Source organism: Mastigoproctus giganteus, chromosome 9 (assembly GCF_048544385.1).
Source record: "Mastigoproctus giganteus isolate SK-2022 chromosome 9, ASM4854438v1, whole genome shotgun sequence".
Taxonomy (NCBI): Eukaryota; Metazoa; Arthropoda; class Arachnida; order Uropygi; family Thelyphonidae; genus Mastigoproctus; species Mastigoproctus giganteus.
The window spans coordinates 148,495,502-148,522,049 of NC_143583.1; the positions used below are offsets into that span (position 1 = coordinate 148,495,502).

Sequence of the window (26,548 nt, forward strand, 5' to 3'; positions counted from 1 at the left end):
ACCAAACTGTGCTGATAACTGCAGAACTTATATTGAATTATGTGTATCTTAAACCAGAAGCAATGAATTCAATGACTCCACCTTGTCATAAACTTTGAATAGCTGACTGTGAACTCCTTACCAATGCATCCTACGGAACTACTGATGACACCATAGTCTCCGGCATCCCCAGAAACCCCTCTGGAAGCATTTTCACACTAGGCTGGCTCTCTCTCTCTCTCCCCCCCACCATTAGTGACAGAGGGGGGATAGCCTGAAATTTCAATAACCACCTGTGTTCCCCCAAATTCAACCATGGACTTGTGGAGGGCATCATCCGACAGCATTTTCATTTCCCTACTAGATCAACGTACGCCCGATAAACCAACCGTCCCAGTTATCCGGAATTCGCAAAATGGAAGAGAAAACAGAAAAAAATTATGGAATCCTTGATGCAGTCACAAAGAGAAGACCTCGACATTATTGATGAGACAGAAGAGAGGGATGACACCCAACCAGGGCTCCCCCGCAGCTAAAGGAAAAAAACGCAAGCAAGTGAACCCCAGAATGGAATGGGAAACCTGCTCCCAGACTGAGTCTAGAGAGCAGCCTGACCCCACAGCATCTCAAAAGGAAAAAACAATGATGACAAACAACAGGAACCATCACTGAACCACACTCTTCCAGAGGGTTCCGTCTATGAGAAAACACTCATTTTAAAAACAGCCCTTGAAAATATATTCAAAGAGAACCTTAACAAGGTCACCTCCAGATTGAGATCTCAAATTGTGACAATATTTCATAAAATGGAGACAATTCTCCATGATGCATACTTAGAAAGTGAGAGAATAGCCACACAGGTACAAACCTATATGGAATGCGGGGCAAGACAAATGCCACAGCGTGCCCCAACATATTCAGAAGGCCGAGGACCCCAGCAACAGCAACGCACCAGAAGTGGAAGATGCTCCTACAAAACCCAAAACTGGTGATACTCAGACCAAAAGAAACAGGAACAATTCCCACAAGCAAAGACCTCACAAACAATTCCCACAAACTCCAACAAAGATTACAAACGTAATATAATTAATATAATTAAAGACCTCACAAACAATTCCCACAAACTCCAACATAGATTACAAACGTAATATAATTAATAACATAATAAATTAATAGAATCATGACTCTGACCAGAGCAGCAAAGCAAAAGGCTCAAGCTAATGGGAGTGCTGTGGTTCAGGGGAGAACTGAGGGGGGCAGTTGCCCTCTGAATCACAGTCTATTAAAATGCACTGTTTGCTTGATGTTTGCGGAGCAGTCGGGTACGGGACATGATACTGCCATGGGGGATGTCTTTGTGTGTGCACGATGCAAGGAGTGTATCGATATCAGGCAACAACTCGGCGTTCTTATGGGCCTATATCAGAGCTTGAAGGACAGGGTGGATGCCCTCGAAGAAACTAAATTGAGGGGCCCATCAAGCTCTCAGCTGCCCACATCAACGCCACAGCTTGCACTTGGGCATCGCGTGACACAGAGACAACCCCCAAGGCAGAATGCGCTGGTCCCGAAGGAACTAGTAGTTGTTGGTGACTCTATTGTCAGGGAAACGGGGAACATGCTTTGTAAAAAAGATAGGTGGAACAGGACCAGGGTATGTCTGCCAGGGGCAAAGGTTGATGACGTTGTAGAGCGAATATCATCTTTTAAGGGCACAAAAGGTGATATAATTGTACACGTTGGCACTAATAATATTAAGAGTAGGAGACCGGCAGAATTACTTAACAAGTACAGGTCACTGTTGAACAAAAGCCGAGAATTAGGGTTGAATTTGAAAGTGTCTGCAATTCTGCCCAGACACGATAGGAGGGAGTATATGATGAGAGCCTTGTCGATCAATTCGGCCCTGGAAAGATTGTGCAAGGCTCAAGGGGTAGAATTTTTTTCAGCCTGGACTGTACTTGTTAACAGGAGAGATTGCTTCTACAGGGATGGGATACACTTAAATAGAAAGGGTGCAAGAATATTTGCTGATGCTATCGAGGCAGTGTTAGGTGGGTCGGAAAACTGCTAGCTTGGGGGGAGACAAAGACCAATAGATTGACAGTAGCCACTGGCAGAGGTGAAAGAGATTCTTGCACTGCTTCTATTAGAATGAGCAGAAGCCTGAAAAACAAGATGCATGGTATTTCAGAGACTGCTGGGAGCCATTGCGGTACAAGTAAACACATGGGTTGTGTTAGGGTAGCTAAGAATAGAAACAGGTGCAGGTATACTTGCGTGTACACCAATGCTAGGAGTTTAGTAAATAAATTTGATGAATTTGAGGTATTGCTCAAAACATCGAAGGCAGATATTGTTGGGATATCAGAGACGTGGTGTCACACAGATATAAGGAATGCAGAACTGGAATTTGGGGAGTGCAATGTGTACAGAAAGGACAGACAGGATAGGAAGGGGGGAGGTGTTATGCTATTAGTTAAGAAACACATAAAAACCAAGGAAGTGAAGCCAGTCGACATCGCTGGACAGTGCAGTGTGGAGTCAGTTTGGTGTGACATAAACATTGGGAGATCAAAATTGAGAGTAGGAGTGTGCTATAGGCCTAATGACTCTGATGAGTATAATAAGGAACTGTACAGGGAAATAGAGTGGGCCAGTAAATCAGAGAGTCTTATAATGGGAGATTTTAATTTCCCAGATATTGACTGGATTTTGGGGGCTGGTTACTCACACACTAGCAGGGCTTTTGTAGATTTATTGGATGATTGTTTTCTACATCAGCATGTTCGGGAGGCAACTAGAGGAAGTAATACTCTTGATTTGATTATCAGCAGTGATTCTTCATGCATTAAAAATCTGCAGATAAATGAACCACTAGGTGGCAGTGATCACAGTGTGCTGAAGTGGGATTTACTCAAAGAGGTAACTACCATTAGGGGTAAAGGGAAGGGTTATTGCTTCCGTAAAGGCGACTACGATGGACTGAGACAGTATTTAAATTCTATACAGTGGGACCAACTGATGATGTTACCAACAGCAAATTCAAAATGGGAAGCATTCAAAGAACTTATCTTGGAAGCTACTAGGCTTTACATACCAACTAAGAAATATTGTTCAAGGTTTAGGCCAAAATGGATGTCAGATGAACTAATGAGGCATATGGCAGAGAAGAAAAATGCATGGGATACATACAAATTAACACATGACACAGAAGCCTATGATAGATACAAGTTGATATGCAACCAAGTTACAAAGGAGGTTAGGCAGGCGAAGGCAGATTACGAGAAATCCTTGGCAAGGGATGCAAAGAAAAACAGCAAAGAGTTCTTTACTTATGTAAACTCTAGAAGGAAGGGGATGAATCAGATTGGTCCACTTGATATTAATGGGTCAAGTGTTGATGATCCTGCTCAGGTAGCTAACAAACTAAATGAATATTTTGCATCGACATTCACACATGAGGAGTTATTCAGCGAGGGGAATGCCAGAGGTGTATTCAACTCTAGCAGTAAGCTACAGAATCTTGAAATAACTGGGAGTAAAGTGGAGGAGAAACTGTTGAAGATAAACACAAGAAAGGCACCCGGGGTGGATGGGATCTATCCAGTTATACTAAAGGAGGCAGCAAAGGAAGTAAGCAAACCCTTAGCCATAATTATGAGAGCTTCCTTGGACTCAGGGGAGGTACCCATGGACTGGAAATGTGCAAATGTGACCCCAATTCACAAAGGAGGATCAAAGGCTGACACAAGTAATTATAGACCTGTGAGCTTAACTTCTGTTCCAGGAAAATTAATGGAGGCACTGGTTAAAGAAGCACTGCAGGATCATTTAGACAAGACTTCAGTTATAGCTCAGACACAGCATGGTTTTGTTAAGGGGAAGTCTTGCCTGACCAACTTGATTGGATACTATGATGTAGTCACAAAAGAACTGGATGCAGGGAATAACTTTGATATTATATACTTGGATCTTAGAAAGGCTTTTGATACTGTTGCACATGGAAGACTGCTACACAAATTGGAGCAGTGTGGCATTGGAGGCAAATTGCTACTATGGATAAAGGGGTGGTTGAGGGGGAGAAGACAGAGAGTGGTAATCAATGGACACTGCTCATCGTGGACTGATGTTATTAGTGGAGTCCCTGAGGGCTCAGTGTTGGGTCCATTGTTGTTTTCTGTATTTATAAATGATATTTATGATGGTATATCGGGCTTAATGTCCAAGTTTGCAGACGATACAAAGGTTGGCAGGGTTGTCAAGGACACTACTGACACTATGCTGCTGCAACAGAATCTGGAAAGGTTGAGTAGATGGGCTGAGAGGTGGCAAATGAAGTTTAACATTGACAAATGTAAAGTACTACACATGGGAAACAGCAACCCCAGAGCAACGTATCAACTCTGTGGTACAACACTGACAGTGGTAGAGAATGAAAGGGACTTGGGGGTGGTTGTGCAGGCAGATATGAAGTTCTCTGAGCAGTGCAGACGGGCTGCAAGAGTAGCTCAAGGAGTATTGTCAATGATATACAGGAATTTTTCCAGCAGGGATAAGGAGGTGATTATTCCATTGTATAAGGCAATGGTCAGGCCACACCTAGAGTACTGTATACAGGTCTGGAGACCTCATTTCAAGAAGGATGTAGAGCTGCTGGAACAAGTACAGAGAAGGGCAACAAGATTAGTGAATGGAACAAAGGGGTGCTCTTACGAAGAAAGGCTTAAGTTTTGCAAATTACAGTGTCTGGAGACTAGGCACCAGCGAGGTGATCTGATAGAGGTGTATAAAGCCTTGAATGGTTTAAGCATGCTCAATGCTGATGGGATTCTTCCTCTAGCTCAGAAAAATCACCTGAGAGGGCATAAATTCAAATTGAGGAAAGACAGATGTAGGATAGACGTTCAGAAATTTGCCTTTAGCCAGCGGGTGGTTGGTTGGTGGAACAGACTTCCATCCCTTGTGGTGGAGGTTGATAGCCTAAATAAGTTTAAGGCTCAGCTGGACAGGTATTTTGAACGAACAGAGGGGTGAAGTGGAAGTGTTTTTTTTTTTTTTTTTTTGGCTGATGCTGCATAAGCTTGCTTTCTTGCATCAAATGCCTCTACTAATGCTAATGCTAATGCTAAAAGATTCTCACAAGCAAAGACCTCACAAACAATTCCCACAAACTCCAACTAAGATTCCCACAAGCAAAGACCTCACAAACAATTCCCACAAACTCCAACAAAGATTCCCACAAGCAAAAGTAATAAATAACAAGGAGGACCCTCAAGCTAATATGAATAAAAGGGACAAGAAAGATGAGAGATGTAAGACTGGTAATAGAGACAGAGACCAGACAAGAAATCCAGAGCATCATTCAAAACCCCGATATTGACACCCTTGAATTAACAGCCCAGCCGCCCAAAAGGAAGGGACCGAACATATTAATTTATAACATTAACCCAGAAATCATGTCCACCAAGTAGCTGAAGAACTTTACCACAGAAACCTCCAATGCGAAATCCCGGACAAGGAGCCACAAGAAGTGATAACACATAAATGCGAGAAGAGGTATAAAAACAGTGGGAGTGTGGAACTTATCCCGGAGGTATGGCAAGTCCTAGAGGACTGGACAAGGGTCTACCTAGAATGGGGAAGCCATCGTTTTCGAGAGCTGGTGGCAGTACCGAAATGCTTTAGTTGCTGTACATTTTGCCACTCCAGCCAAGTCTGTTCCCAGACGGTCTCAACATCTGGGAACAGACCTATGGACATTTGTACTGAAAAGGGCCAAGAATATAAAGACTACCCACACAAAGACAAGGAAGCCACGTGCTCAAATTGTAAAACAATGAAACTCAAATATACACGCTCAATCAGGGATCCTAACTGCCCAATCTATATAAAAGCCAAGAGCACCTACCAGAGCAGAATCGATTATAGGTACAACAATTAAGAAATATGATTATCATTATCATCATTATCAGCAATATGGTGCAAGGAAGCCTGAGACTTTTGCTGCACCAGGCAAAAAAAAAAAAAAAATTCCGAGTTACCCTGAGAGAGAGAGAGAGAGAGAGAGAGAGAGAGAGAGAGAGAGCGAGAGAGAGAATGGAATCATCAAGAAAGAGAAGAATGATGATATCACCTCAGGACCCTGGGTGTGCCAAGCCCCTACTCACCAGATGTGAGCCACTGAGGTTAAATATAACACAACTATGATCAAAATAATACAAACAAATGCCCAGCGAGCAAAAGTGGTGGCTGACCAGATTCGGGTCAAGGCTGATGAAGAGAACATAGACATTATATTACAGGAGCTGTACATCCATGCAAGAGGCTGGTGGCAGGCTACCCACTACAATATAAAGTGATCCAAACAGAGGAAAACACCCCGTGGATGGGGTAACGTTCAGATACAAGCATATTACTGCAATAACACTATGCATGGCTTGGCAGCCTGTGCCCAACTCATCACAGCTCTGGGTTTCCTCTACATAGTGGCTCTACACAGTAGACTGGGACAAGAAATAGAGATCGCCATCAACTACCTACACTACCTACAGAACACCCTGCCAAATGAAAGAATCACAATAGGAGCAAATGTAAACAGCACTACAAATGATAGAAGAGGGACAGCAAACAGACAACTTGAGAATTACCTGACAGGATTACAACTGGCAGTCCTAATCCAGCCACACCAGCTACCAACATTCTGTAACATCCTCTGGGAAGCCACCATCGACATATCCTTAGCCACTAGGAATGTGGCGAACCAAGTGGCTGACTAGAGGGTAGAGGAAGCCTGGACCACCTGCAATCACCGAGTTATAACCTGCACAATAACAATCCACCAACAATGCCATAGATATGGAGTTGCCAAAGCGGATTGGCTGCTATTCAAAGAACTACTGACCACAGCGATCAGCAGGAACCCACTAATGCAGAACCCACTGAACAGCCCAGACGAACTGCAGAAGGGTACTATGGGTCTAATGAAAACTATCAGTAACCAAGCAACAAGAAAGAAACACCCCCAACTGGGGGGGTTACCCTGGTGGACTCATGAAATTGCCACGCTCCGACAGCAAACGATAAAAGAATAAGGACTTTCAGAGGGCCCCACAGATCATGGCCTGCAAATAAAGTCGAAGCCCTGAGACAGCAAAAGAGATAAGAAACTGCTATACTGACACCATTAAGAAGAGCAGAAGATGTTCTTGGGAGCTCTTAGTATCCACAGAAGGAAACACTGACCCCTGAGGCCTAGTCTATAAGGTAGCTACCAATAAAATGCCCAGAGGGGAGGTGAACCTTACCAAGACCTGGGAGCAGTTGATGGACAACATACTGGACATAATCTACCAGAAATCAGTGATACCGATACTACCAGCACAGTGCCAAATATGTGAGAGCAATGCTAATTACACCAATCAGGTGATGGAGTCCCCCCTACCATGGACAAGCTCAGCATGGCCACTAATTGAGTAAGAAGCAAGAAATGGCCAGGTCTCGAATTATTGAGCCTGAAATTGAATATGCACCATACCTACTGCTCATCCTATACAACAGATGAATGGAAGTGGGCCACTTTCCAAAGGCATGGAAAACGGCCAACTTAAAACTAATTTCAAAAAACCCAACAACAACCCAGATGCATATCGACCCATCACACTACTCTCACTGGTAAGTAAAGTATTTGAAAGACTACTTCATAGAAGAATAATTTCCCACTACAAAAAAGCTGGACTCTATACCGCAAATCAGTATGGCTTCAAGCCAGGGACCTCGACAGTGGATGCACTGGGATACCTACTCAGGATGGTGAAAGAATGTAGAAACAAGTTCCTGCTACTCATCTCGGTTAACTTTGCTGGGGCGTTTGACTCACTTTGGTGGCCAAGTGTCCTGGTGAGGTTGAGGGATGCAGGGGTGCCAACCAATCGATTCAAGGTCATGGAAAACTATTTATCACATAGAAGAGTGGAGATCAATGTAGAGTATTAAAAGATCCCAAGAGAAGTGCACAGAGGCTGTCCACAGGGGTCGGTTTGGGACTACTCCTGTGGAACATGGTCTTAGATGAGTTCTTGGTGATGGATCTGGGACCCATCAGACACAAGCATTCACAGACAACCTGATATTGGATTTCTATGCCAAGTTGGAAACCCAAACAAACCAGGTGCTACAGCAACTCCAGCAATGGGCTGCAAAACAAGAGTTCAAAATTTCACGCATAAAGACCTCTTCAATCCTGCTTAAAGGAATCCTGCAATTGCAATGACCCACAAATCAAAATTGACAATGTCACCATCAAATTTGTAAACCAATTTAAGTACCAAGGCGTAGTCCTGGAAAACAACCTAATTCCAGCCGCACCTAAAGTATATAAGAAAAAAATCAACAGCTATTCTGCGCTGGTAGCCAGAGTTACTAGGAAAGATTGGGGACTCAAAAAAAGAACCCTGATGCTATATTACAAGACCACATTCCTCCCAGCAATTACTTACACCTCAGCAATTTGGTTCCCAAAAACGGCATTGGCAGTGAATAGAAAAATCTTGGATAGGATCCAAAGAACCATACTATTAACTATGACGTGTGCATGTAACACAGTTAGTATCCCAGCACTGCAGGAACCCACTGGAGTGCTCCCTTTGGACCTGGAGGCCGTTGCACAGGTCTGCTATACTTGCTGTCCAGGGGAGTGGCGGCCACATCTGGACTACACAACTGACCTAGCAAACAACCTAAAAACAGAGAAAACTAGACTACAGACCCACCTGCTAAACTTACGGCAGAGAAGATGGACGGAGACCACTAAAAGCAATATAAGAAGGTATCTACCAGATTCCAGAAAATTTACTCAAAACAGCCGGCCTGGTACTTCCCATGGTACAATATGACATCTCTAATAATAGGAGAAAGACCCTACAATGAGAAGCTGCATAGATTCGGACTCACACAGTTTACGAGTAGCCACAATATGAAGACCTCCGAGGGGTACTTATAACAAAAATAAGATACCTAGCAAAAGGATTGAAATCCCATTTTATAGATACTGAGGATGAATAAAGAGCATTATCCCAGTTCGCAAAAGACCTCTTCATCAGGAGAATGACATTAATCATCATCTACAATTACTGACATCAAAGTACCACTATTAAGACAGCAGCCAAGAAAAATGTAAGGACTTAAAATAAAGATAAGGGGCACAAGGACGGGACTTGCCCCACGAGTGAAGAAATTTGAAAACTGAAATGCAGCAGTAGCTGCCAATAGCCATATGGCAATCTAAAAAGGGCGCTCTATCCCCCTTCATCTTTATTCCCACATCCTTGGGGGGGGAGGGGAGGGAGAGGATGTTTGCATCCTCTCGCCACCCCATATCTTCTACTCTGGTGGGGCCCAGTTTTCAGTGGGGCATGCCCCACTGAAAACTGGGGCTATCTACTCTATTGGCCCCATATTTGTCTTTCTCCCCCCAGCCTTCTGCCTCCCCTCCCTCTCTACCTACATGCTAGCAAAAGCCCTACACACCAAAAACTTAACATGTCTAAATACCTTACGCCCATAACTTGCCTAGCAAAATCAAGTGATTCTACCCCTATATTAACGCATCTATTTTTAGGTCCTAGCCGCCGAAATATCAGGAAATTAAGCGATAAGACCAGCCAGAGTGAAACTAGGACTACTGGGTTCCTGGTCTGCCTCCATGGGGCGTAAGTGGGACAACATTAGGCCTTGGCAGGGCCCAGCAGCTAAATGACAAGATGAACAATGATACACGACACTACACATGAACAACTCCCACACACTTTTAAATCTCTGGCATTTCCCAGTGAACTGGCTCAACCGCAATGAAAGCAACACAGAGGTGGGGGGGGAACTCCTGGTGCTGTATGACAACAATACACTTTACTCTTCTCTGCGAAGGGTGCTAGTGTCTTGAACAGTGCCATCACACGATAAGTAAACTCCGTCAAAAAAGTTATAATTTTTATGAAAAAACAAAACTGGTACCAGTTGAAAGAGGAGGTTAAACTGGATGTGAGGTAATGTTTTGTGACATTTGAACAGTTATTTTTTGAATTGTGACCGTTTTTGTGATTCCCTACGTAAGCCTATATACTAACATGCTGGCAGTATATGAAAGCCTATGTAATACTATACATGCTTTGATTGGAGTGGACCAAGCTTATGGGAAGCCTCAATAACCCAAAAAATAATTCCTAATTATTATCCCTATAAGGTTCAGTAGCTGTGCTACACACAAAAAAAAAAAAAAATAGTTTAGTTATTTTATATGCCTTATTCACACATTCCCGATCTGATACTATCACAACAATACCGACGGCATACTGGCCACCATCTTGGATCGGTAACAAGCGAACTGCTTTAAACCTGCTAAATACTGCATGTTAGGTGAAAAAAAAAACTGTCAATTAATATCACTACTGAACATGTATTGTTGCTGCATACATTTATTAATTATTTGTCATGTGTAAAATGAATTACTTAATGAAATTGATTGTGCCCTCAAGTCACGTGGTCACAACCGATGTCTAGGAACTATCATAATGGTAAAAACTTGAGATTTTCGGCAAACTTCTTAAAAGGGAAATTATAATTAGAACTTGGATCATTACAATCGTTTAAAAGAGGAAGGTCCCCCTCTATTAAAAGAATCATTGATAAATCCTTTAGACAAATTTTGGAAAGACCCAGAAATGGATAATACAAAGGGTAAAACTGCAAACATACTTTCTGAGATGCCAGAACAACTTCAAACACAGCCTACAGATGCTGATAAAGACAACTTACTGGTCAACGAACTCGCAGACGAGAAAGAAGACCCCAAGTGACTCCTGCCCCAAAAAAGAAATACAAAAGATTTGTTGTCCCCAAAACTGATCAGGAAACAAGATCTCAAACGGAAGCAAAGGAACAAGAGGAAATCCAACCTACCCAGACAGAAAATGCTGATGACTCCAGCAAACAATCTGACTCCCCAGAGATTGACCATGCTCTACCTGAGGGGCCCCATTCTAGACCAAGTTTTGAAACTCAGGATTCTACTTGAGAATTAACTAAAGTATTCCACAAATAGGATTACCACAGCTCTCTGTGGCAACCTGGTTGGACTCTGGACAAAACAGGAAATAGTACTCCTGAAAATCCACTACTAGTCAGAGGTAAATGCTGCCAAAGTAGATGAATTCATGCAGTGTAGGGGCGAACAAATGCCATAGCATGCCCCTACATATGCAGACGTGCTGAAGAACACAAACCATAAAAACCCAACAAGAGCTAATACTGCAACCGCACCAAAAAAGGAAGACCCTCCTCCCAAAACTGCATCTGGTCCTGCTTAAACCAGCGACTACAGATGCTGCCCAAACAAGCAAACAAATAAAGGAATCGCTAATAACAGACCTGTCCACCGATCTGAAGATTTCCCGCATAAAATCAATTAGAAAGAAAAGACACATGGGACTAGTAATTGAAGCCGAGATTGAAGAGGATGCATCCCAAATCCTAAACAATGCAAAAATACCCACCTTGGGCCTGCTAGATGAGCCTCCCAGAGAAAAAGGCCCATCTATAATCATCTTTGACGTGGATAAGTTCCTTATCCACGTCAAGGAACTTATCCACTGGGGGTTAGAGGGGAACAGGTATCCTGTGTGTTATCAGACACTCAGCCTAAAATACTGATGGATCCAATATCTCTCTATTACAGAAGATTTAGGAGAAGTCCGGTTGGCCTGCCTCCCTAAAATCCACTCATGCACACCTTCTCGATGGTAAGCCCTGTTACGTCACTTAGGTGGCAACGAACGTGTAGAGTGGTTCTCTTCAAGACGCCTGGTCAGCGTGAAGAGGAAAAGACCAAACCCTCCAGCAATGAGAGCACAACAATACAAATGGCCCTCAGTCCCCAGCAGCTTTCCCTCTCCCTCTTACGGCAGCGAGAGGATCAGAGTGGAAGCAGAGGGTGCTAAGAATCTCTGGGTACGACCAGGCTGCCATGCACGGAAATTGAACTTGGCCTGTTATAACGTACGATCACTCATCGGTGAAGACAGGATATTAGAGCTGGAAAAGGAATTAGAAAATGTGAATTGGAATATCATCGGTTTGGCTGAAACAAGAAGAAGAAATGAGTCACTTATAAGTTTATCAAGTGGAAATCTGCTGTACGCCAATGGAAACAGTGAAAGGAGTGAAGGTGGAGTTGGGTTTCTGGTCCATAAAGATTTAAAAAACAACATTTTGGAATTCAAAAGTACATCACCAAGGGTGTCAAGACTAATACTCAAGATTTCTAAGAGGTACAAGCTAAAGATTATAATGATTTATGCACCAACATCGAGCCATGATGATGAAGAGGTTGAAGAAACGTACACTGAAATTGAGAGTCTTCTAGATGAGCAGAAAACCCACTACACTATTATTATGGGGGACTTCAATGCTAAGGTTCGAAAAAGACAAAACAGCGCAGAAAGAGGAACTATAGGAAATTTTGGAATTGGTGAAAGAAATAAGAGGTGAAAGACTTGTGGAATTTGCAGAATCTCAAGGACTGTCAGTAATGAACACTTTTTTCAAGAAAAGGGTGAACAGAAAGTGGACATGGAAGAGTCCAAATGGATTAACACCTAATGAAATCGACTTCATCCTCACTAACAGAAGATATATTGTGAATGATGTTACCGTCCTGAATAAGGTAAATGTTGGAAGTGATCACAGAATGGTAAGATGTACACTTGATATAGACGTAGGAAAGGAAAGGAAAAAACTGACTCGAGTAAATAATACAAAGGTCTTTGAAATAACAGAGGAGGAGAAAAAGCAGTATGTACTGGAACTTAAGAACAAGTTTGAGCTTCTGCAGACTGCTCAGGACCAAGATATTGACGAGGAATATTACAACTTTCTGAAAGTGATAAAGCCCAAGAAACCTACAGGGAAACAGAAATCCAAAGAAGAAAAAATTAGTCAAGAAACACTTGTCATGATGAACCAAAGACGACAAATGAAGAGCAAGAAAAACACTGACAGGGAGAAAATTGAGTATACTGAGTTATGCAAAGCCATTAGAAAGAGACTCAGAGAGGACATAAGAAGATTTAACACAAGAAAAGTAGAACAAGCATTAAGGGAAAACAAAGGATTTAAATCAGCAGCCATGAGCAGTAATACAGAAAGACAAATGATACTAAAACTGAAGAATAGTGATGGTGTACCTATAAACAGCAGAGAAGGCATAATTCAAATAGCAGAAGACTACTATAGAGAATTATACAAGGAGCGAGGGAATGATACCAGCAGTGGGGAACATGGATTGCAAAGTAGCAACACATACAACATACCCGATATTCTTCCTGATGAGGTAGAACATGCATTGAAGAAAATGAAGAATTGGAAAGCCCCGGGGGAAGATGAAGTTACTGTAGAGTTGTTAAAATTGGGAGGAAGAGACATAACACAAAAACTGGCAAGGCTCTTCACAAAGTGCATTAGAAAAGATGTGTTGCCTAAGCAGTGGAATAATGCAATCATAGTTTTGCTGCATAAGAAAGGAGATAAATCAGAAATTGGAAATTATAGACCAATTAGCTTGTTATCCCATATCTACAAGTTGTTCACAAGGGTCATTACTAACAGATTAGAAAGAATACTTGATGAGAATCAACCGAAAGAGCTGGCTTTAGGACAGTATTCTCAACTATGGATCACCTTCACGTAATATCACAGCTAATGGAGAAAGCAAATGAATATAAAACACCATTATGCCTGGCATTTGTGGATTATGAAAAGGAATTTGACTCCATACAGCATAAGGCAATGTTTCGGGCACTGGAAAGACAAGGCATAGATACTCCATATATTATGATTTTGAAGAAAATATATGAGAGTGCTACATCCTTTATTAGACTAGACAAAGACAGTAGCAAATTTAAAATCGAGAAAGGAGTTCGACAAGGAGACACAATATCTCCGAAGCTGTTTACTGCTGCCCTTGAGGAAGCTTTCAGAAGATTAGACTGGTTGCAGAAAGGAGTCAATGTGAATGGAGAGTACCTAAACCATTTACGATTTGCAGATGACATTGTGGTCATAAGCCACGATCCCAAAGAATTAGAGGAAAATCTTAATCAGTTATGCACAGTTAGTAAGGATTTTGGACTAAAGATGAATATGGCTAAAACAAAAGTAATGATGAACAAGTATGTCACGGAAAGGGAAATAATGATTGAAGGAGCAGTAATTGAAAAGGTGGAGTCATATACTTATCTGGGACAAGTTCTTAGCTGTAATAATGATAAATGGCTGGAAGTCAAGAGAAGAATAAATTTTGGATGGATAGCATTCAGGAAATATAGCCACATACTGAAGAGCAATATCCCAGTTTGTCTGAAACGTAAAATAATGAATCAATGTATACTCCCCACTATGACTTATGGAAGTGAAACTTGGGCACTCACCAAAAGAATGGAAGAGAAGCTAAGAACTACACAGCGAAGAATGGAACGAATTATATTGGGAATCAGACTGTTAGATAAGAAGAGAAACACATGGATTAGGCAGCAAACTCAAGTAAAGGACATTCTTATCAAAACTAAAGAACTAAAATTGTCTTGGGCAGGACACATAGCTCGAAGACATGATGAGAGATGGACTAAGAAAATAACAGAATGGTACCCAAGAGGAGCTAGAAGAAAACCTGGAGATGGATAGATGAAATCCATGAGTTTTTGAGTAGTAAATGGACGGCCAGTGCTCCAAACAGAAGGAACTGGAAAGTTGCTGGAAGGCCTTCATCCTGCAGTGGATTGAAAATGGCTGATGATGATGAAGGAACTTACCCCATCGGCAGTTAAGACCAAAATCTACCAGAGGAATCTACAGCATTTTTACCCCGATGATGATGATCCTACCAACCTAATTAATCCTAAATACCAGACCAAGTCATGAGGTGGAACCTCAATGAACTGGGTTGTGGAATTGTTACCCAAAGCCTGACAGGCCATTAACCAAGCAGAATATACAGAAACTGGGCAGCTACTGCTTTGGCCACACCACTCACACGTGTACTCAAAAAGAGCCCACTTGTGGCCATTGCACGCAAAACAAAAAGACCATGAATTTCACGTGCCCAAATAAATCTGAAGATCTAAAATGTGCAAACTGTAAAGCACAAAACATCCAGCACTTGCATTCCCTGAGGGACAGCAATTGTCCAATTTAACTAAAAGCAAAGAGTCTACACCAGCAAAGGATCAATTATGGAACCACACCATAAACAGCAAATATCAAACAGAGTACACTTCCTACAAAATAATGCACAAAAGGCAATTGCATTTGATGACCAACTCCGCCACAAAGCGGAAGGAGAAAATTTAGATCTACTATTGATACAAGAACCCTACACCCATGCCAAAAACAGTTGTTAAGGGACACCCCACCACCTGTAAAATCATACAGTGCCAGGGTGACACCCCCCCCCTGGGCAGCTATATTGTTTGCAATCCAGACTTTACTGCAACCAAAATCACTCATTTCTGCAATTCCTGGGCCACGTGCGCTGACATTATTTGTCCTATTGGTGAATTCTACGCTGTATCCATATACTCTAGACCTGGGAATGACATCCTCCCGGTTATAAATTAATCCCAGAACCTAACTACTGAACTACCGAATGCCAGGATAGTTGTCGGGGGGGGGGGGACCTCTCTCCCCCTAGGTAGTGCGGTCTGGCATCCTAACCAACCTGACCAGAGGAAATGCTACCACCTTCTGAGACTTCACCTCAAACACAGTAAACAAGCATAAACGGAGAGCCTACGTTTGTGCTGGAATGACAGCAGAAAGGGAGCCATTACCAAAAAATTCATCCCTGACCTCAGAAAAACTCATCCAGAAATGCCGGTTTGGCTTTCACCAGGTCTACTGTCCTCATACCTACTCAGTGGGCATGGGGCTATCAGAGGAAAGTTAATAACAATGGGATTAACAGACAACCCCTATGCTCCTGTGGGCTCCTAGAATTCTGGGAGCACCTAATGTATACTTGCCCAATCTATGAAGATCTAAGATATGTTAATTACCAAAATACACTTTAATCCAAAGGACCAAGAGCACAGGAACTCTTTTACAGAAGGAGTAGGACCCTCCCACCGCCATAATCTTGGCTTATACCACCACTGTATATCAAAACTGAGGACAGAGCACAATCCCGACAGCCAATACCAGCACCAAGGACTCTCCATATGAGGAAAATAATGCACAAAAGGCAATTGCATTTGATGACCAACTCCGCCACAAAGCGGAAGGAGAAAATTTAGATCTACTATTGATACAAGAACCCTACACCCATGCCAAAAACAGTTGTTAAGGGACACCCCACCACCTGTAAAATCATACAGTGCCTGATCCCATGAAAGTCACATCGAAACAAACTTTCTACTGGTGTCTGATATCAAGCATGCAGGGATGGGCTCCTTCTGGTTCCTCCCTGAAGGACTAAAGAGTAAACCATTTTAAAAACAATAACATGAAACCAAAGATGGGACTTTGTCCCAAAGGAAGGCACAGGCAGGACATCTCTGCTCCTGAAGGAACAAATGGCCCACTTCACCAACGAAAACTCCAGCAATGGACACAAGTACAGAATACTGGACTATCTCTGAACCTAACCTCACTACTAATCTCTCGGACAGAATTCCCCAGTTCCCCCCCCCTCGAATGGACAAGACCTGGACATGGACCACTATGGTGGCCCTGATATAGAGACGGCCTATTGGCAACTCTCATTCCGCTCTCCCTTGAGTGGATCTTTCCTTCCAACTCCCAGAGGGGGTCCCTTTCACTTTGGTGGGGCAAGGGCAAAAAGAGAAGAGAAAACTAAGAAAAAAAAAAAAAAAAAGGGAAAAGCGGGGAAAGAATGGGGGTCACCTTCACTATTGACTCCCTTCCTTCCTAATTCACCTGCAGCCTTCAGCCTCCCCTTCCAATACTTTCTCTTACACAGCGTTTGCCCACATGTCCAAACTCAAAATTACAACAAAATTTGCCTGCCCTTTTAGGCTCCTAGAAATCGTCCTTTCAGCGTACAACCCCTTGCAGCGCTCTTTAACAAAATCTAATCTAAATAAACTGAGATCATTTCAACCTCTTTTTTTTTTTTTTTTTTTTTTGTCCTTGCCACTGAAATCCCAGGAAAGTAGGTGGCAGGACCTGCTAGAGTATAACTTACTGGTAACACCTGGATAGCCTCCATGTGCGTGGCGGGGTATGGGCACCGTCGGTTCCCAATAGTGGCATGGTGACCAATAAGCCAGAACAATGGGCACAACATCTTACACTACCCACGATCCACACACTTTTAAATCTCTAGCTTGACAGTGTTTTGTTTCCTATACAATGTACGTACACAGAGATGGGAGAAACCCCAGGTGCCGTTTGACCAGAATATTAGCATTAGTAGAGGCATATGATGCAAGAAAGCAAGCTTATGCAGCATCAACCAAAAAAAAAAAAAAAAAAAAAACACGCTCCCATTTCACCCCTCCATTCGTTCAAAATACCTGTCCAGCTGAGCCTTAAATTTATTTAGGCTATCAACTTCCATAACAAGGGATGGAAGTCTGTTCCACCAACCAACCCACTGGCTAAAGGCATATTTCTGCAAATCTATCCTACATTTGTCTTTCCTCAATCTGAATTTATGCCCTCTCAAGTGATTATTCTGAGCAAGAGGAAGAATCCCATCGGCATTGAGCATGCTCAAACCATTCAAGGCTTTATACACCTCTATCAGATCACCTCGCCGAATATATCTTATACCTTGTATACTCTTCTCTGCACCCTTACTAATCTCATTTCTCTTCTCTACACCCATTCTAGCAGATCAACATCCTTTTTAAAATGAAGCTTCTAGAACTATACGCAGTACTCAATATATGGTTTAACTACTGCCTTAAATAACAAGATAATCACCTCCTTATCCCTGCAGGCAAAATTCCTGTATATCATTGACACAAAAACCATGAGCTGTCCTGACAGTCTACCTGTACAGTTTAGAGAACTTTGTCCGATTGTATGATTACCTCGTCTTTTCATTCTCCATTACCCAGAAGTGGTACCATGTAAATATAGATCATTTCACCAGAACAACATAAATGTCCTGTTAATTTTAAACACATTTTTTACCCAATGACTAAACTTATTTTCACTATAACAAGAGTAGAGCTTCCATGTCTGTAATTAGTACACTCTGATTCCCCCCCCCCCACCCACCCACACAACTCCTGAATTGAAGGATGGTCTCATAGAGGTCAGCAAACCTTTTGTCAAAGGTCTGCTGACATTTTTTTGTTGCCTCTCTCAATATAACTGGATAGATCCCAACCATCACAGGTGCCATATATTTACCTTCAACAATTTCTCTTCCAATTTCCCTTAGTTATTTATCATAAAATCCCTTAGCTGCCTGTAATTAGATATACCTCTGGCATCCCCTTCACAAAATATCCTCAAGTGTGAATACAGACAGCATATCTATACAGTTTGTCATCAAAGTGAGTTGAATTAAATATTATACCATTCATACCTTGCATGTTAATGTGATTAATTCTTTTCTTTTTTATACTCCGGCATGACCACCAGGTCATGTGTTTACAATAAATCAATCAATACAAATGTTAATAGTATTTAGTAGTCACAGGCTTGAACCCTGGTCCACTCAAGAGCATGTGCTGCTTCACTCAGGCTCCTGACCACTCAGCTAGTCAGGCCTACCTTCTAAAATTTATAAAAATAAACAACTATTACTTTTCTTTACAGAAAGACTTATCTATCTTCATCTGCCTACCCACTTTTTGACTTGATTGCAGACTAGCTTATACCTATGGTAGGTTTCTGTATTTCCTGATAATTTATAAGCATTTCATGTATTTTCCTTCATTGCTACTAGGCTCATCAGATCAGCTTACATGAATTTAAGTCTAAAATTCAAATGGTATCTCTTAGTTGGTATAAAAAGCCTAGTTGCATCTATGATTACTTCCCTAAATTCTTCCCATTTAGAATTTGCTGTTGGTGTCATTAACTATTCTCACTGACGATATTTTAATAACTATTTGATACCATCATAGTCACCTATACGGAAGTAAAAGCCATTCTCTTTGCTCCTGATATTGGTTACATCTTTAAATAAATCCCACATCAATACACTCTGATTAATGCTGCTTACTTAGTGGTTCTTTTATCTGCAGATTCTTAATGCATGAAGAGATGCTGCTGATCAAAAGATGAAAGTATTGCTTTCTTGTTGCCTCTCTGACTTGTGGTGCTGTAGAAAATAGTCTTCCAATAAATCCAAACTGTCTTCCTTCCGTGTGAGTGATCAATTCACAAGTTCCAGCTAATATATGTCAATGAATTGACTCAATGTTGCACAGGCCCAAGTACTCAATCATTATACTGCAAATGGTTAGTTAATTCCAATGTAATATGATATTCGCCAGTTATCAGAGAAATTGTGTTTAAATGGAAGCTTTTCTCTCAAATACCACTTGACTGTTCACTTATACAAAATATATACTGACAGTGTCTCAGCTTTTTAAATGCACATTATTATTATTATTATTTTATTTTTCTTGTTGTATTAGAAGCAATCCCCGCCAACTTTTGTAGTTAATGCATCATTAACCTCACCTACTGATTTTAAATTCTGTGGAGCTTCTTGTGATGACTAGGTCTACTTCTGGAATACAATACTTAGAGATAAGATGTCAAATTCTAGAATTTGTTTTCAAAGTACAAGTGATATACTGTTTCCATCTGCAGCAAAAGGGACTGCCCAAAGTTGTACTGTCAAAACTATTTAAACTTTGAACATGTATCCCAGTCAACGTTGGTGCACCCAATGCAGCATAAGGAACCACAAATGAGAATCTGCAGTATAACAATCACACAGACTATGCAATGCAAGGAACTACAATATCCAGAATCCAGTTATAACTCGTAATCCTACTGACTGATATATGCACATCTAAATGATGTTTAAAAATCCAAACTCTCTGCGCTCTAAATATTATCTACCATCACATGTCAACACAATGTTGCTTCTGTTCTGACAATTCTCATTGATTGTCAATCCTTATTAAAAATTATGTCAGAAGCTAATTCCAGAAATACACTATCTCTATATTATACCAGACATCTGAAATCTAGCAAATGAAAATGTCCTCTGACACTTCCACATACACCCAATGATACATATATTCCTTCCCACCCTAATGGTAACCTCTGCCAGCAAATTTCATTCTATCAATATCCAGTCTCCGCTTCGTGAAATATTATAGAAAGTCATAACAGTTAAACATCAAAGTGATGTATGTAAATAAAATGTAGCTTTAGTGCGTTCTCGTCATTCTTCATCATTCACTTTTAAATGTTTCATTCTTTCCTTCTTTTCTGAAATTTAATTATTAAAAGAGAAGGAAAACATTAACCAGATAATTGAGTTTCTGAATGACTTAATTAAACTTGAGAAGGACGTTATGCTGAGTACTACTAAGAAAAAAATTTAATAAATTCTCTTCCACATTAAGTATTTTAAGCATTATAAATTAGCTATATTATTATTATTAGCCATATGGTGCAAGGAAGCCAGAGGCTTATGCTGCACCAGCAAAAAAAAAAAAAAAAAGTTACCCTGACACAGAGAGAGAGACCAAAGAATAAATTTACCACTTTTCAGTGGTAAATTTATTCTTTGGTCTCCCATGGTGATGTCATAGAACTCCTCCAAAATAATCCAGTGCTAAATTTATTCAGCTTGGTCCCCCATAGCCCAGTTACAGGACTCCTCAAGAGAGAGAGAGAAAGGAATCACCAAGAAAGAGAAGAATGATGACATCCAGTTCAGGACCTTGGGTCATAAATCATCATTCTTCTCTTTCTTGGCGATTCCTCTTCTACTTCTGTGTGTGTGTGTGTGTGTGTGTGTGCGCGCGCGCACGCACGCACGCACGCATCAGGGTAACTCAATTTTTTTTGTTTTGGCTGGTGCAGCATAAGCCCTGGGCTTCTTCGCACCATATGATTAATAATAATAATAATAATAATTATTATTATTATTATTATGCAGCTAATATTTTTTTATACATTTCAGATTTCAATATCAATCTTCAGGCCTGGATTTTTGGATTATTTTGGAGGAGTTCTATGACTTCACCATGGGAGACGTTATAGAACTCCTCCAAAATAATCCAGTGGTAAATTTATTCAGCTTGGTCTCCCATAGCCCAGTTACAGAACTCAACTCCAAAAATTTAAAGGATGGATTTTGATGGTGAAATCTGAAGTACAACCAATTATAGTTTAGTTACCAGGATTGTTTGGGGTCCTATTGTCATTTTCATACCAATAAACTAATAAAAATACTTCTCATGGAAAAATGCCTTCATCAAATCTCTTACATGATCTAATTCTACTTTAAAAATTTAAAACTTATAAATGTAATAGCTTTTCAAAAAAAAAAAAAAAAAACATTTCATGCATTACATAAGATACTGTAAATAGGCTACACCCTACATCTTTTTCAAATTTGATATGGTTTAATTACAAAATTTTTTATTTGCTGAAAACTTGGGGGGGGGGGGGGTTCTGCCTTAAAAAGAGCATTGATTCTCAACTTTTAAAAATACCAAAAAATACAGAAGAGTTACGTAAAGACATTAACAAATTTTTGAATGGAATGTTGCCCTCTAAGTTGTCTTTGATCCAATTAAGTATTTAGGAAAAGAAAAAAACAAAGCACTTTATTTGCTTGGTTCTTCAGTGATAGACAGAAACCAGATCAAAATCTTTAAAACAAGAGTCCTGAAATGAATACAAAAGAACTTCCCCCTTCAAAATGGGTATCACAAACAAAATAAATTCAGTTGAGACCTAAGGAAAATCAAAGAAATGTCCCAAACAATCCAAAGCCTAATACTAATTATACCCTCAATTCAATCAACAAAGTAAACAATAATACCTCAGTACAGTTTATTCTGGTCAAAGGCATGTACAGCAAAATCTCATAAATCTGGCACTTTTTGAAATTTTGTTTAAAGAAAAAAAATAAAAAAAAGTAGAAATTACTAAAAAGTATTATACTTCACTGAGGATCACTACTTTTGCTACTGCTGTAAACTAATTAAGGTGGTCATAAAAAAAAAATAAAAAATAGAAATTACTACAAAGTATTATACTTCACTGAGTACCACTACTTTTCTACTGCTGTAAACTCTAATTAATGTGGTCATATATAATAATTGGAGATAACATTTATATAATTATGAAACAACTACTTTTAAATATTTAAACTATGCCACATAAACTTGGAAAATGTGAAGTTTCATTATTATTTTTAGAATGTGATATAGGGAATAGTTTCATTTTGATGATCTCCTTACTGCAAGCTTGATAATTTACCTTGGAAAACTTTTCCATAGCCACTAAAGGAATGGATACAGGAAAACTTTCAGACCATAATGATCTATAGTTAAAATAATAATAATACTCACTTTAAATATTTTATATGAGGTAAGATAAGGACATCAAGAAACTCACTGCTTTGAGAATATGGCAGGGCTCCTTGTAGTTGTATTTTACATACTCATTATTAATATGATTAATCGTTAATAATCAAAAGCATGAAACTATACATGGTCTAATCAATTAAAGTTTACCAAAGTAAATTATCACTGTTCTACCACATGGACATTTGCTACTATCTGCAAAAACTGTAAGCAAATAAAACAGACAATATGTAAGAAAATTAAATTAACCAGACACATCTGATACTCACTTGAGAAAGACCATCTACATAGAAAAACCCTGCAAAGGGTGGTGAAAATCCAGCAGGAATGAGGGCAAGAATTCTGCACACCTAGGCAAATGCTATACCAAATGTCGACATTCACTTCATGTAGAAAAATAACACAAAAGGAACCCACCTCAACTCACTATCGCCCTTCATAAAGTTTATGATTGAGCTGGAGTCGAACAACTCTATACCATACCTAGATACACTTGTCCGGTGCGAAGACACATGCTTGAAGACGACAGTTTATCGCAAACCTATGTGTGCTGGCCAATTTACCAACTTCCGGTCAGCACATACGCGGGGCCACCTCCTCTCCACTGCCCGAACCTTGCTCACTCGCGCCTGGACACACTCCAGCTCCGCAGATGAGAGACGCAAAGAGATCACCAGAGCCAAAGTAGACCTTACGAAGTGTGGCTATCCCATCGACGTCCTTGACAGGTGTGATCTACAGGCACGCGACAACGTGATGACCAACAGCAACGCCAACAGTGACGAGTCATCCACGAGGGCATTAATCCCATACTACCCCAACCTGTCACAACAGATCGGTAGAATCCTAAAATCATATGGGATAAAATGCATCCAACTCCCAGGGAAGAAACTGCGTTCTCTTATCTCCAACATAAAAACACCCGTCCCCACTCTTCTACAGAGCGGTTTGGTCTATTGCATCTCTTGCTGTGACTGCACTAGCTGCTACTTTGGAGAGACTGGACGTCGATTCGAGAAACGTCTCTCAGAACATAAAAGGGCGATCCGTTTGGCAGATGTAGAACACTCAGCTATCGCCGAGCATGTCTGGACAACCCGCCACGACATCGACCCACACCGCGATGTCGTGGTTGTGGACAGGTCCCACCATTACCTAAAGCGCACCTGGTTGGAATCATTAAATATAAAATGCACGGATGCCTCTTTAAACAGGAACAGTGGTTTCCAAGTTAACCCCATCACAGAGGCAGTAATTCTATCCATAGACAAACACTGGCCACGTCACCGCCATATGTCACAGCCACAAACATCAACAAACAATTAACCACGCGCACCATCCTGGCAGTGCACATCTCTATTCCAACTGCCATTCATGTACAGTAATACCCCGACTTACGCGAACTCGGAGAAACGAAAAAAATCAAGAACCGCGTAACTCCGAGTTCGCGTAAGTCGGGGTATTACTGTACATGAATGGCAGTTGGAATAGAGATGTGCACTGCCAGGATGGTGCGCGTGGTTAATTGTTTGTTGATGTTTGTGGCTGTGACATATGGCGGTGACGTGGCCAGTGTTTGTCTATGGATAGAATTACTGCCTCTGTGATGGGGTTAACTTGGAAACCACTGTTCCTGTTTAAAGAGGCATCCGCGCATTTTATATTTAATGATTCCAACCAGGTGCGCTTTAGGTAATGGTGGGACCTGTCCACAACCACGACATCGCGGTGTGGGTCGATGACATGGTCGATGACAAGGTCGTTTTTCATATGTTATCGATATACGGTGCGACGGCGGAGAATGAGAGCGAAAGATGAACAAAATTCAACTTTGCTGCTTTTATGTTTTTTATATCAGTGAAGGGAAAAACACATTTCACCATAATAACGTAAAAACCAACACAATTCCAGCTATCGGTATAATCGCAAATGCAATTAGATCGAGTTTACTACCAGTTTATAACAGATTTCACTAGCAGAAACGCAACTGGATTTTTATTGTTTTATGGTAGTAACCCCTAGAAATGTGAGGTGTTAATAGTGTATCTCTGCCTTTATGGTGTTGTTTATTCAGTTGCTACATGCCCGCAGCTTTGTTTATGCGTATCAAGCGTGCCTCCTCGTTTTGTAATTGCGCTTTATTCCCTAAAAATGAGTAAAATACTTAATTAAAAGGTGAAAAGGAAGCGTCCTGGTGAAGACACTGCAGATTCAGAGAGAAAAAGAAAAGCAATTATCGATAAACAGAGGCGGACTGAGTCAAAAATTCTTACCCGGGAAAATTTATAGTGGCCTCATACTATGGTTTATGGCCAAAATCACACTGGCCCCGGTAAGGCTTATGGCCAGTCCGCCTCTGTCGATAGAGAAAAAATATGAAATTGTGAAACGCTTTGAGCGAAATGAAAGACCACGTGATATTGCACGTGCTACAGGCCTAAATGAAGCAACGGCGAATGCACATGACAACTGCAAACTTGACAGGTTGAAAATTGAAAAGGGCTCAATTGTAAAGGGCTTATAAATTTTAGAAAACATAGACTCCAACGAAGAACGCGTTATAGCTACAAAGCAAGGAATAAAAAAATTATTAGCTTGCTACGAAGAAATTCTGCGTGAAAAAAAGAACGCACTGTGTCGTCAGACGAATTTGTTAGATTTTATGAAGCCATCGACATCGAAATAACTTTTTAACGTAAGTCATTTGTTTTTTTAATACATATTTTGTATTAATATGTATAAAGAACTGCAATTTTATTAATATTTTTCTTCTAAACTAGTGTTTTTGTTAGTCCTTGGTCCCAATTAAGCAAAATTTATATGTATTTATATGCAAAGTTGTACCCCGACTTACGCGAATTCGACTTACGCGATTTTCGTCGGACCCACCTATCGCGTAACTTCGGGGTATTACTGTATTCAATCTGAAGAAGGCTGCCTCCCAGCCGAAAGCTTATTAATTGTAATTATGTTTAGTTTGCTCTGAGAAACAAAATAAATTTTCGTAATGAATCCAGAGCACGTAGGCCTTTTTTACTAACACAAAAGGAAGTTTTTAGATACCACGGTGATTTACTTGGACAGTGAGTTATGAGCTTCTGTGAATTAATAATGGTCAAATAGCCATATAATATGGTTTTTGTCTGTAATGAGGGAGGGGGAAATCAGCAGCCATGTCTTCTACCTCTAACGACTTTACAGTCAGCATCTCATATGCATTCGGTCGAACAGCAGTCCCTAGTCTGCTTACCACTGACCATGTATGCTTCTATATGACTCAGAAAGGCTGATAAATTAAAAACACTTTAAAATACAACAGATAACAAAAGATAAAATTAAATACAATGGAATACTATCTCAAACCTGAAATAACTAAAAAAAAATTATAGGAAGTCCACTATATTTACTGTAAATGTAAGTGGGAGAAGATCTTTCTTTCATAAAGGAAAATGCAGTGGTCATACAGTTTTTAAATTCCTTTTGGTGGGAACAACTGATAATGTTACCAAATGTAAAATCTAAGTGGGAAGCATTCAGGAAAGTAGTCAAAGAAACTACTAGGCTTTTATCACCAACAAAGGGATACTGGTCAAGGTTTAAACCTAAATGGATGTCAGATGGCCTGATAAGACTGGTGGTAGAGAAGGAAAATGCATGCAATAATTATAAATTAGCACAGGACATGGAAACTTACAGTAAGTACAAACTGGTTGGCAACCAGGTCACTAAAGGCAAATTTGAGAGTTACTTGGCTATGAATGCAGAGAAAAGTAGCAAAGTATTTTTGTTTATGTTAGCACTAGAAGGAAAGGGATGAATGTTGGCCCACTATATATGAACAGATTAGCTATTGATGATCCTGTTCATGTTGCTGACAAACTAAATAAATCTTCATTCATATGAAAAAAAGTTTTTTTTGGGATGAGAACACCATAAGCAGGCAAAGTTCTATGGGAGCTAAATGATTTTACAATAAACTG

General features: G+C 40.6%; 1 protein-coding gene across 9 annotated transcripts in view; it reads right to left on the reverse strand.

Moving 5' to 3' along the window:
- Gyf (GIGYF family protein Gyf) overlaps positions 1-26,548 on the reverse strand; it is a 915,224-nt gene that overhangs the window by 233,652 nt on the left and 655,024 nt on the right. The window lies entirely within an intron of this gene.